We start from the raw sequence: 13135 nt of genomic DNA on the forward strand, positions 1-13135 counted from the left end.
CTCCAACCTTTTTTGCGCCACGGACCGGTTTATGCCCGACAATATTTTCACGGACCGGCCTTTAAGGTGTCACGAATAAATACAACAAAATAAAACTAGTACCTGTACCAAAAAAAATAATATTTATTCATGACACACGTGAAAAGACCCAGGAAAACCGAGTTAACGATCAAAACAATAACAAAATAACGCTGAAAACTGATAAAAACCCTGAAAACCATACATTTCACACCAGAGCCTCAACTCTCGCGGCCCGGTACCAAAAGACTCACGGACCGGTACCGGTCCGAGGCCCGGGGGTTGGGGACCGCTGTTCTAGGACAAACATTAAGCAGGTACACTCTGTAGGAGAAAAAAAAATCTCATTTCAAATATGTAAACACTGGATAAGCTGATAAATTAAGATGGACAACCAGACTCTTTCATATCTCTTTTACGCATGCTTGGCAATCACTGCTCTTCTGCTCCTAATGAGATGTTAAAATGTAACTCTTCCAAGCTGCAGCTAAAAAGGTCAGGGTCAGTAAGGGGGGCTGGCTGAGCTTTTGGAAATTGGAAATCCCCTTTTCAATGGAATAATTGATGTCACCCTTGTATGCCTGATGAGCGGACTGGAATCCAACTGCCACAGTTTGCACTCTAATTGTTCTTGACTGTTAATCATAAAACTGAACGAAAAGCTGCACAAGTGGCTGTTTTATTCTCTGTGGAGGAGATCTAGGTGAGAGGTCAAAGTTAGTTTACAGGAAAAAAGAGTGTAAAACAGACTTTGCACGAGAATTTGTTATGTCAGAAAGCTGTTTTGTCATGTGGTAAATCTGTCCCTGTGACAAGCAGTGGTTTTTTAATATACTGCATTAGACCAACAGATGTGTTTTTCCACCTCTACCATTCATGGGGGAGGCGAAAAGGGAATTATTTCCAATAATTAGCTGTTACTGTCATGTCATTTATTGCTGCTGAAGCCCAGAGCACTGGAACCATTAATTGGTTTAATGTGTTATTTACTCATTAACAAACAGGTAAGCCAAATATAAAAAGAAATAAGTAAATCAGTGGTGCACTTCATGAGACGGGATCAACATTTTAGCTGGAAACCTGTAAAAAGCTGTTTTGCTTCCATCGTTATAGACATGTTCAATTACTTTGACACATAAGAGCTTATTCATGTCTAAACAAAACACTTAGCTAAATAAAATAAAATAAAAACAGAACTAACGTAACAATATTATGTCTTAAAAATAAATCACCTTAAATAAAATTAATATATCCAGTGAAAATCTTTTGTCAGTTTGGTGAAATCTGTAATCAAAACCTGCCTGTATGCAGCATTACTTTGCCATTGAAAAGTGCTTTTATTGTTTATATTGCAATACCTATTCCGACTACCTATACCTATTTTATGCTATGTGCATAAGAAATAAACAGGTAAACCATGGAAAAAATTTCATTAGAAATTAAAAGAGGCAGCTTTTATAAGTACATTTTTTTAAAAGTTACAACTGCCTGAAGTTGAATTTTGATTATTTTCCATTTTTTATAGTAGACACACATTTGAAATAAACCTGCATACATTAAAAACAGACCAAAACATTCAGACTTTCATAACCCTGCTGTTGGAGACCTCGCTCTGTTTTTCATCCCGCATTCCTCATTACACCTCAGACCTATAGCTCAGCCTCCATAATCTCTTTACAGTTAGGGGCCGCCCACTCAGTCAGGTGATTGACATCCGCCGCCTCCAATGGCGCAGCAGCCCACTTTCCGGCCTCGTTCCTCTCTCCTCCTCCTGGTTGCTGTCCGACTTTGTTGCTCTCTTGCCCCGCTACTTCGTGTCTAGTGTCATCGGTGAGTCGAGGAACAACTCGTTGAGGTACCAGCCATGGAAGGCGACAATATAATAATGCCTGTTTGACTCGGGGATAGTTTCCAAGGTAAGTCCGGCCATTTAAAGTGTTTAAACCGGGCGGGAGAGGATTAGCGGCTAGTAAACTGCCTGTGTGTGTGTGTGAGGGGTGGTTGGTGAGGGATGTGGGGACGAAAAGTTTAATCCGCCTCACTACACGGGACAGGAGGGAATGAAGGGAAATGTACTCTACTGTTGTTCACAGTGGGGACTTGTCGTACTAGCCTCAATGTGGATCCCTGTTTAGGCTGTTAAACATCATACCACAGTCTTTTTTCCCCTCTAATTGTATTTTAACTCCATGCCTTGTAATTATGGGTAAAAAGCTGGTGGTACCCTGGACAAAAAGCACTGGTTACAATGTGTTGTTCTTTTATTATTGATAAACTGAGCATGGCTGCTTTTTTGTTTCCACTGTTAATTAAATGTCTTTCAGTTGCTGTGTTTTAGTTTTAGATTTCATTTAAAAATGATGCAGTGAGAACAAGGTGCTGCATGATATTTAAATGTGTAAATATTGTTGTGATGGGTGGATTGTAGATTGGTGTGGTTTGGTTCTAGTGTACTTTTTGTATTATTGTTGTGGAAAGCGTGCTTGTGATTTGTCTAATTATTTTCTAAATATAGTAAAATAGTGTGATAAAGGTAAAGAAAAAATACTTTCACTGGCTTTCATTGACATGCTTTGGTTCCAGTTCTGAAAACCAAGCACGGGAACTCACTTGGCAGAGTATAAATGAAGCGTAGAAATCATGGCCACTGAAAGCACTTGTTGATGTAATAAACAAGATTAGTCTTCATCCTGCCCTTTGTTGTTGTATATTTATATCTGCAATTAGTTCAAGTTCCAGGTCAATAGCAAAAGCTAACGCTCTGAGAACTCAATCAGAAACAAATACTTACTATAATGCAGAAGCAGACAGAGATACAGACAAAAAAAGAAAAAGATGACAGAGACACTGGGATGGGGTCTCACTACAGATGTGCATTCCTCTAACCAGTGGAGTGATCAAGCTTTTAAATAGAGCTCAACAGGAATGCAAACAGATGAAGCAGAATGATGAAGCCTGGAGGTGTCTCAGGAGTAGGAAAGGGAAGGAAGGTGGGAAAAGAAATCAGAAAAGCAGGCAGCGAGCCTTTTGCTTGAAATTAGCCGTTTCTTGAATGTTGCTCCGCTAAAATGAAAATGTGGGTCAAAGTTCATGCTGTAACATCTGTCTTTATGAGCTTAAAGGCTTTAAGAAACTCATAGTTGCCCACAGTGTAAGCAGTACTTCTGTATCAGTGGAAACATTTGAACCTTGCCAATAACTTTGTTTATTCCAGCATCAGTGTACGTCTGTGATTCTTTAAAGAGGTGGATGCAGCGAAAAGTAGGATCAGAGTCCACTTTTATTGATCAAGGATTGCACTGGCTCAAGTACATGGCCCTCAACAAAAATTTTTTTTACATGTACTGAAAACGAGGAATATTAAAGTAAGAGCTGTTGGATCGGTTATAATTTGTAGAAGTTCCGTGTTAAATTCTTGGAGATAGTTTTCAGGAGTCTTAGTACTATATGTCAAAGACAGTAACAAGACAAAACTGCATCTGCTTTATTAGTACTATTATTATTTGAATTTTTCAGATATCTTGTATTTTCAGAAAAAAAAAAGACTTCTCATTAGTACTTTGTTACGTTATGTTGTAAATTGTCTTTTGACTCTGCATGCTGCGTCTGCCTGTCAGTTTGCTGCTGGAACACGTGAATGTCCCCAATGAGGGACAATAAAGGATATTTCTATTCTATTCTAGTTTCTTGTGAGGCGGAAGCAATTGTACTGTTAGCTACAGTTGGCCAATAGGAGTCCATTTTTACACTTCACTCCCATGTGGGAGTAAAACAGAAAACCGGGGTTGCTTAAGCCAGTCTTGTGATGTTAATTTGTCCCAGGTTTTCAGTGGTTCCCTGTTTGATTGCTGTTTATTTTTCTCCTTTAAAATCCATTCAGCTAATTCTATGCAGAGAGACAGATCGTGTAATTGTTGTTTTGTCGTAGCCAGACGCACAATGGGCTGTGTGGAAAGAGAAGCCAAACACCTGGTGTAGCATGCGTGTCACTTACAGCAGTGTTTACTGTTTTTCATTCGGGAGGATGCATCTCAGTTTGGACACCTTTGCGAAGAACCAGATTTCTTGACCACTTCACCACTGTGAAACTAAATATACACTGACTAAGAAAAACGAGGCACACCGGGCACCTTGTTGTTTACCTCTGGGATGTTGGCCTACCCACGGATTAAAGCCTTCTGTCTCTATAAAAGGAAAACTTGATGGTATTTTTTGCTTTCTAAACATTGTGAAAAATAGTGGGAACAAATTTGCTTTTTGGAATCACAGACCACATACATATCCAAAAAAGAAAGGGAAATCCAGGATCCTAAGCAGAGTAAAACAAGTCGACTGTGGCTGACACCTGCGTGTTTTGGCTAATGAAAATATTATAGAAAACATTAGTAATCAATTTAATCGTCACCAAGAAATACACAGGATCCGAGGCAAGGTTTAACTTAACCCAATCTTCCCCATTGTTGTATGAAGTATTCATTAACTCGCAGCAGGTTTATAAAGACAGACCCCAGACTGTATAGTCTAACTTTCTTCACTTGAGCACATGTTCTGTACAGCTCAGTACAGTTAAACTCACCTTCTAACACCAGGGTACTGTTATTCAGCTCGCTTTCCCTGCAGACGTCTTTAGCTGGAAGTCCAATCTCTGCTCTAGCTCTGGCCAAAAACCACACGAGCACACAGATACACTCTGGCTCCACACAGACCTTGACGCAGACTTCTGCATGCACATATATGTAAACGATCCAGTGGCTTTGTGCATGCACACTCACACATTCACATGCACGCGGAGCCAAACGCACATCCAAGCCTTCATACTCTTCTCCACACTCGTATTTCACTAGTCACTCACAGAGGGCCATGGCAATCAACTTTAAATTAGAGAGAAAGCTGCTCCAAGAACTTGAAGGCTGTTTGCCAGGTCTGAGGCCATACTTTTGGTGTGTGTATGTGTAAGTAAAAGAAAGAGCAGAAGGAGCCTGCCAGATATTAAACCAACAATGAGGGGCCTAGATAGGGGTCTCTCTAGTCCTTAGTGCTGCTGTTTAAGCAGTTTATCCCCACTCACCAGGAGCTGTGCTTAACTGTGCATTTGAAGAGTTATTTTGCAAGCCTCAAACTGGCAAACATTCCATTTCAACATATTTTATGAATGTCTGCCTTTGGAAGAGTTCCCACAGCTAGAAGCCACAAGATCAAGCGACTTAAGAGAGATGCGTCCTCTCTGTTAGGAGCTATGACTCTCTTCTGTGGTCAGCTGACCAATAAGGGCAATGATACTGTGGCGACAGCGAGGGTGAAAGTGTAATATTTGCTAGCCAGTAAGGATTTTTCCATCTCAAATAAAATCGAGCCTATTCTACAATAATTGTTTCCTTGTTAATGTATAATGGACTGGAACTTGGTGCTTTTCTACTCATTCATGCACACACTTGCACTCCGATGGATGCATCAGGAGCAACTTGGGGTTCAGTATCTTGCCCAAACATACCAATAGACCACCCGCTCTACCATCTGAGACCCAGCTGCCCTGAAATGTTAACATACACACTCTTTGATAAATGGGGCCTTGTGGTGAAAAGCTGAACTATGCTGGATCTGTTTTAGATAGCAGAACTGAACATAAGAATGCCACATCAATATTGGAAACAAATATGGCAGATATTTACACAAGTTTATAAAAAAAATAAAGCCCATAATAAAGTCCATAAGGACGCATGATTTTTGACATGGCTGTCAACATCTTCTTTATTTTTTATATCAGTTTTATCAGAACAGGTTTTATATCTTTTTATGCAGGGTGGAGACTGGACCATTGCGACCATTGGTACCTTGTTTTCCATCCGTGTAAAGAAGTGGCAGGAAATGAGTAGTTTCCTGCCATTGAGACACACTTTAGTAGTGTCTCAATCAGCCAATGCAAAATAGTTACTACTGTATCTTCCGCACTATAAGGTAGGGCTGCTCAATTAATCGAATTTTAATCACGATTACGATCTGGGCTTTCAACGATCATTAAAAATGACTGAGCCGATTATTAGCCCCTCCCTCGTGCTTTACTCTCGCGCTGCTCCGTGTGGCAAATCCAGCGCACCTCTCTGCATTTCGAACATGCGTCACAACAATTAAGAGCAGCGGTCCCCAACCCCTGGGCCTTGGTCCGTGAGTCGTTTGGTACCGGGCCGTGAGAGTTGAGGCTCAGGTGTGAAATGTATGGTTTCAGGGTTTTTATCGGTTTTCAGCGTTATTTTGTTATCATTTTGATCGTTAACTCGGTTTTCCTGGGTCTTTTCACTGGTGTTATGAATAACTCTTCTTTTTTTCGGTACCGGTACTAGTTTTATTTTGTTGCATTTATCCGCGACACCTTAAAGGCCGGTCCGTGAAAATATTGTCGGGCATAAACCAGGTTGGAGACCGCTGATTAAGAGGACCCGAGGGAAGCTCGGAAAGCTAAGCAGAAGTTATTTGGAGAGGAGAGTGACTGCTGTTGGTTGAAAAGAGAGGTAAAAAAAAGACTTCAGTGGTGTTGCACACTATTTTATATTATTTTTTAAAGTCATTATTCAATACATTCTTATTGTTAACCCTTTAAAGAGCCGCACGTTCAGTTTTGTGTAACTATTTTTAAATCCCTGTAGAACCTGAACCGCGTAAGCTAGCACAATAATTTTTTTTGTATATGAAACCGGAGGAGTTGTACTTACATCTTATGCCATCAGCTTGTCCTCGGTCACGGTTTCCTTCCACATAAAACTTTGCAAAAATTGCATAAAAAGCGTTTGCAGGAACAAAAACATAATATTACAGAAACACGCATTGCCACTTCCCACAGTGAAACAGACATCAGCACGAACTGTCGCATGTCCGCCATTTCCTGCCCTAAACCGGAAGTGACGTCATTTTCGCGGAAAATGTAGTTTTTTACTTGTAGGCCTTAAAAGCCTATACTGGTGTTTTTATAAGTCATGTTTGACTTTTCTGAATAGTTTCTGTGATGCTTAGAACTCGAATTACACTGCTGGAAATAGTTTATTTTGATGCACCTGCTGTTTTCTTTGCAAATTTGCATCATAGGATAGTTTTTTCGTTTTTCCTGCAGTATATAAAAATTGGTGTATCTCAAAAATAAAACTATGAAGACACTCAAAATAAATTTCCTGTTGTTGTAAACTATTTTTTGCAACTTTTTTGTATTTAAAGTTTTGAGGGATAAGCCTCTTAAATTTCTCCAAGTAGAAATATATGTAACAAAAACGATTTTCAATTTATTTTTTTTGTAGTTTATTGCACTTTTATGCAATTAATGTAGTTACTATGGACTTAATGCATACATATTATTAAATTATGGGCTATAACAGTTGTATTGATGTATAGTAACTTGAAATGCTCCCAGAAATGGCACTACAACATGTATAAAAAAAATAATATATATATATAAGCTCTGGCGGACTTGGTTCTATGGTAGGTCTTAAAGGGTTAAATAAATATCGTCAAATAATCGAGATCTCAATTTCAGTGAAAATAATTGTGATTATCATTTTTGCCATAATCGAGCAGCCCTACTATAAGGCGCGCTTAAAATCCTTTAATTTTCTCAAAAATTGACAGTGCGCCTTATGTATGAATTCTGGTTGTGCTTACTGACCTCAAACCGATTTTATGTGGTATGCGGCGCTCAAATGACTTTGGTAAGCTACGAAGCTGGACCACTTGATGGATTGTCAGAGCATTACCGTAGTCAGGAGCCTCGCAGAGTAATCTGGGTGAAAAACTCCGTCCGCTTCAGGTCCCAAAGTCAAACGAACACTGCGGCATCACTGAGTTTCTCGAAACTTTCTAAATTCTTTCATCTTTAATAAAATGATCAGCGTTGCTGCTTTACCAGATGTAACAATTAAGTTTAACATCCAGGCATCCATGAAAACAGAATTTATTAAATTTCACGGAGTTAGAAGTTAGCTTGCTATTTTCCACCTAAACATGTTATAGCATGTTCTGACTGAGAGATTTCTGATAAAATGAAAACGTACAGCTCTGCTATCACTTCCAACATAAATGAAGACAAAAAACTAAACAGCAGTGTCTTTTGTAGGGTTACTGAAGTTGGGCTAGCTGGTATATAATAATGTGCTACGTGACATAATCCATCCACAATACGAGGTTAGTCATTAATATACTGCAACAACACAGGAATGGAGCAGCGGTAAGAGAATTTAACATTAATGAATTAATGGTATGGAAGTTGAGGAAGCAAGAAGAATGAGTTGAGTAAAATTTGACTTATCTGACTGTTTTGTTTCGCTTAATGCGCCTTATGTATGAAAACAGACCCGTTCATCAACAGTGTGCCTTATGGTCCGAAAAATGCGGTAGTTGTCCTTAATTGTGGTCATAGGTAGCTGTTTCCTTTGTCAATTTTCACAATACATTCTATGCTGCATACTGTTTACATGATCTCTGGCATACATCTAAGTGTAAAAACTTGTCATCATGCCATTGAGGATTTATAGTTGTTGGTTTGGCTTTAAGTATGGTTAACGGAGAAGGCAGTGACGGAAATATACTGCTTATGATTGTGATTGTTCCTGTGCTTTTTCTTCGGCCCGTGTGTCAAGGATTAAGCCGCTTATTGTAACAGTATTTCACAGAAAAAGTTAATAAGATAAAATGTCGTGAACTGACATTTGAATTCAAACTTTGTTTGAATTAAGGAAACCAAGTGGAAAATGTGATCATGTGTTTTCCATTAGACACTATTATAGGGTACTGTACTCAACCCAGCAGCATCGTGTCTTCAGTGCTGTTGGATTGAAGGCATGTGTGTAAGTAAGTGTATTTACAGCGTCCACATTTTAGAATTTATAGCAAAATAAACACTTTGTTTTATCAGATCACTGATTGGTGGAAGCCTAAAGATGCAAGGTTGAAATTCTCATTTAATTCATTGTGTTTTTAAAGCAATTTCATTGCAAAGTCATTGTCTTTGCAATGGTAGCCTCTTTGTAGAAACTTCTGTGTGGCAGGGTTTTTGTGGATCCAGGGAAGATAACTGCTAAAGAATGTACTTCCTTCCCTTGCAAATGTACTGGATGATCTTCTGGACCTCGGCAGGATCTCTCAGGAAACTATGCTTTCTGTTTGTCACAAAGAACGATAAACCCTAATTTTACTGCGTGCTTTTACTATGATGATGAAGAAAGGTGCTGTGAGGTGTGTATGCTTGTTTTACTGTGAGCAGCATATATGAAATATTAATGTCCATGTGACTGAAAAAATGGGTACTTTTGGCACCTTGCTGCCATTTTGCCAGTGAAAATAACATCTATTAGGTTTAGCTGTATAAACAGTAACTCTTCTTTCCAATGCAGTGTTGACTCTGAAAACAGAGCTCACTTGGGAGATTATTAGTGCTTGGCAGAACCTTAGTCTGTTCTAGAAAAACACTATATTGATTGCAATTCTACCTCCACATTATGCACGGTTATTTGCAAAGCCATCATGAAGAATACAGTGGATTGATTTACAAGCTGGTGTGGAAAAGTTACCAAAATTTTACCTTTTTTTTTAGCGCTAACTTCCACCGAGCAGGTGGTCATATTTAACATGACTGCCATGTCAAAAATATTGTTTTGAAAGTTGTGAACCTGTTGTTTTCAGCATTCGAAGAGGTCCTTGCTTTATTCTCTCTGCAGGGTTTATTTTCAGAGACAGGGAAGAACTCTAAGGGCTAAAGGGGAAAGAGATGATTGGTGCTCTTATTTTAGCCTTTGGTCAGTGTAAGTAGTGGTGCTTTTAAGTCTGTCTCCAGTATACGTTAGGTAGCTAAAAAACCTTGTCACCTTGCAATTGACCGTAGTTGCTAGTGAAATGAGTACAGTTTTTTTCAGTCAAGTGTAATTTTTGTATTTTCTCTAATAAATGTATGGATTTTGAGTGCAGTCCAGTGTGGAGACAGCAGCCTTGCATAGACAACATTGCATAGAAACTTGCATAGACAACATTTGCCATGCACATATGTTGTTCAGGCTTTGACCCAGAGTGGCTATGGCAGAGGCTTTGGTAGCCTGTAGAGTTGATAAACATAGTGTTGTTGAAGCTCACAGTCAAAAATTAAAACAAATGTTTTAAAAAAGGGAGATTTTCTGGTGTGAATAATGTATTTGTGTTTTTGATAATCCAAAACAGTCCTTAGTGCTCCCTGTGTGTTCAGTTATTTGCATCAGTGATTCAGTGATTCCACTGTGTGGTGGGGATGGGGGGGGGGTCATGTTTGTGTACTCCACATATGAATTGCCATTCATTTGTTTGTATTGGTATTTGCATGGGGTGGGATTTGTTTTGACGTATCTCGAGAAAAGCTCATCACTTGAATAGAGGTGTAACTCTTAATTTATCAGTTGAGTCACCGGAAAAATAAATAGCAACAACATTTAAATCATTTCATGATTTCTGTAATTTTTTTAACCAGAAATGTTAAAATTTTCATTTTTCTAATTGTGCTAATTTGAGGCTTTTATATATCAAGCTATCAAACTTGCATCTATAAAAACATCTATTGCTTTCAGTTTTGATTTCCTTTCATCAGAAATGTAGTTTCAAAGTTTTGTGTGATGTGCTGATTGGAAGGTAGTGTGAAGCTGGGCTGAAATACTTTGAAACGGTTTGGAAAAAAAAAAATTCTTTCATTAGGTTATTTAGTTTTATAGCCACTCTCTTATTGCTACAAAGTATTAACACCATTAAAATGTATGTCCTTATGTTTTGCTCTGTGTAATTGAAGTTGTTTTGCATTAACTGTCATCAGTTAGAGCAAAACAAAGACTTTAGGATTTGTTTCATTTTATGCTTGAATATTTGGTGCACTCCAAAACAGTCCTTTACCTCTTTGTGTCACTGGGGACAAGGCTAAAATCCAAAACTGTCACTACTGATCCCTTTAGGTGACTATTTTTACCTTTCTCCTCATACATAATGAATAGACTTGTCTGTTTAAATTATATGACAGTTTTTATGTAGCCAAAATGTCTCTAGGGTCCAAAAAATGTATGTGTCTCTGTCATGACCTAATTCAGTTGGAATGTCTATGGCAAGTAGGTATGAACTTGCCCACAAATTATAAAATGCGTCTTCTCCCTTTGCGGTCTGTTTTTTCCCGCTTTGTTTAGGTTTGTTTCTCCCTTGTCCTTACTTTCCTGCCTTTTTCAGCTTTCTCTTTCCCTATCCAGTTTTATTGTTTTATATGCCCTCGGTCTCCCAGTATCTATTTCCTCCCCCTCACCCCCTCCCACTGTGTTGTTCCGTTCATGGAGTGTTGGCAGTCTGAAAGGAGAATAAATGGGTGTATCGAGCATGTTGATCTTATCTTATTTGGCAGGCAGGTGACAGAAACAAATGAATATGAAACTGAATACACTGCTAATGTTTCTTAAGCAGTTTTCAGGGCAGAAATCTTTGTTTTTGCAGGTGACGAAGCTTTGGTTATATACTTGCTATCAGTGTAAAACTGAATGAGAACTGTTGTCAAGCAGTAAGGCTTTGGCTGCCTGAATCTGATCAGCTTTCAGCATAAAGATTGCAATATGTAATTATCATATCGGTATGATGATGTGGTTTGGCATTTGGAATTGTTGCTGTTTGTTGATTGTTGAATATATGTCACATTATGCATTTGAATTATATGGACTATGGCTGTGCCATTAAATTTTTACGTGAGATAAAAATGCCAAATTACGATATCGCTGCTATAGCAACAACTTGTATTTACGTTCCATAGTGCATGTGTCAGTGAGGCAAGCCGGGCACATGCGAGATGTTAATGAGAGTGTGGGGAGTGAGTTGGAGGGTGGGGTGGGCTGCTTTTAACCATGTAAAGCACTTTGTGCTACATTTTTTTTTGTATGAAACGTGCTTTATAAATATTGATTGATTGATTGATTGATGAAGCAAGAGTCGGCCTCTTGTGATGAATTAGTACTTAAAAAGAGAACTGTTTCAATAATATCCAACATTGTCTGGTCTTTAGCAAAATCAGCATTAAATGTATTCCCGCTAAAGGAAGTAACAACAAATGTGTCCCATCACTTTAGGCAAAAACACAGAGTTGAGTACTACCATGCTATGGTGGAGTAGATGCTAGTAGCACGTAATGCACAACCTTAATGTAAACAAATAACTTCACTGAGCATTACTGGAACACTTGATAGTTGTACTCCATATGACAGGAAGAGCAAATGGTGTTTATGGTAGAAAAGCAGGACTTTAAGCAACTGGTTAAAAGGCTTGACCCAGATGAATCCCAGGTAGAAAATATTTTTCAGTTTTATATGGTACAGTATAAAGAGTTACAAGATTGATTGAAGTTGCTTCACTTACTGTTAAACTGGTGTCAACCAGTTATTTTATAGTTTTACCTAAAAATTCCAGAGAAAACACTACCTAGGATATTTTTGTGCTTACCTTTGATGGAAAATACCCTTCATTCACACATAAATGATACTGCCTACAAGCAGTTTCTCTTGAAATGTGATACAATTTTGAGGCTATATCGCCCAGTTTGACTATGGGCTAGTATCACAGCAGTGGTTGTCCTACGTGGAAGTAGTAAGAGCACACCTGATCCTCTGCCCTTTCAGCGTGTGTACTCTGAACTCTTTGGTAGTAGGTGTCAGTTCTTAGGAAACAATGGTAATGCATTGCAGCTTCTGTGTGTCACTACATCAGTAAGATAATTTTAATACAAGGCCTTAAAGAAGAAGCTGGAAAAAAACAGTTCAGCAGCTCGACATGTTGAAGCTTTAATGAAAACTTTATAAATACATTTTAATGATGAATTAAAGCTTGCTTAACACAAAAATCTGAATACAAACCACTGCATTCTCAGTGGTTCAGGAACCAATAAGGTTTGTTTGGCAGTTCATGTTCATCCATCCAACTGTAGTAATATTATCATATATAAATAAATAATAGTTATATTATTGATGTGTATAATTCAACAGTTGAGTTGTTTAATGGCTCTTTCACTGTGAGACAGTTTGAACACTAAATGTTTGCTTTTTCTTCTTAGAGTTCCTTCATCTAAAAAAGGCTTAAATCATAAAGATCCAAGTCTCTCTTC

General features: G+C 38.4%; 1 protein-coding gene across 1 annotated transcript in view; it reads left to right on the forward strand.

Annotated features, from left to right (window-relative positions):
• Positions 1-1763: 1763 nt before the first annotated feature.
• The window catches only part of il11ra (interleukin 11 receptor subunit alpha), a 51040-nt gene continuing 39668 nt past the window's right edge, over positions 1764-13135 (forward strand). Inside the window, exon 1 of the mRNA XM_012916624.4 lies at positions 1764-1934. The gene's annotated coding sequence lies outside the window, so the exon portion shown is untranslated. The remainder of the gene's footprint in view (positions 1935-13135) is intronic.

The sequence above is a fragment of the Maylandia zebra genome, linkage group LG7 (assembly GCF_041146795.1).
Source record: "Maylandia zebra isolate NMK-2024a linkage group LG7, Mzebra_GT3a, whole genome shotgun sequence".
NCBI lineage: Eukaryota > Metazoa > Chordata > Actinopteri > Cichliformes > Cichlidae > Maylandia > Maylandia zebra.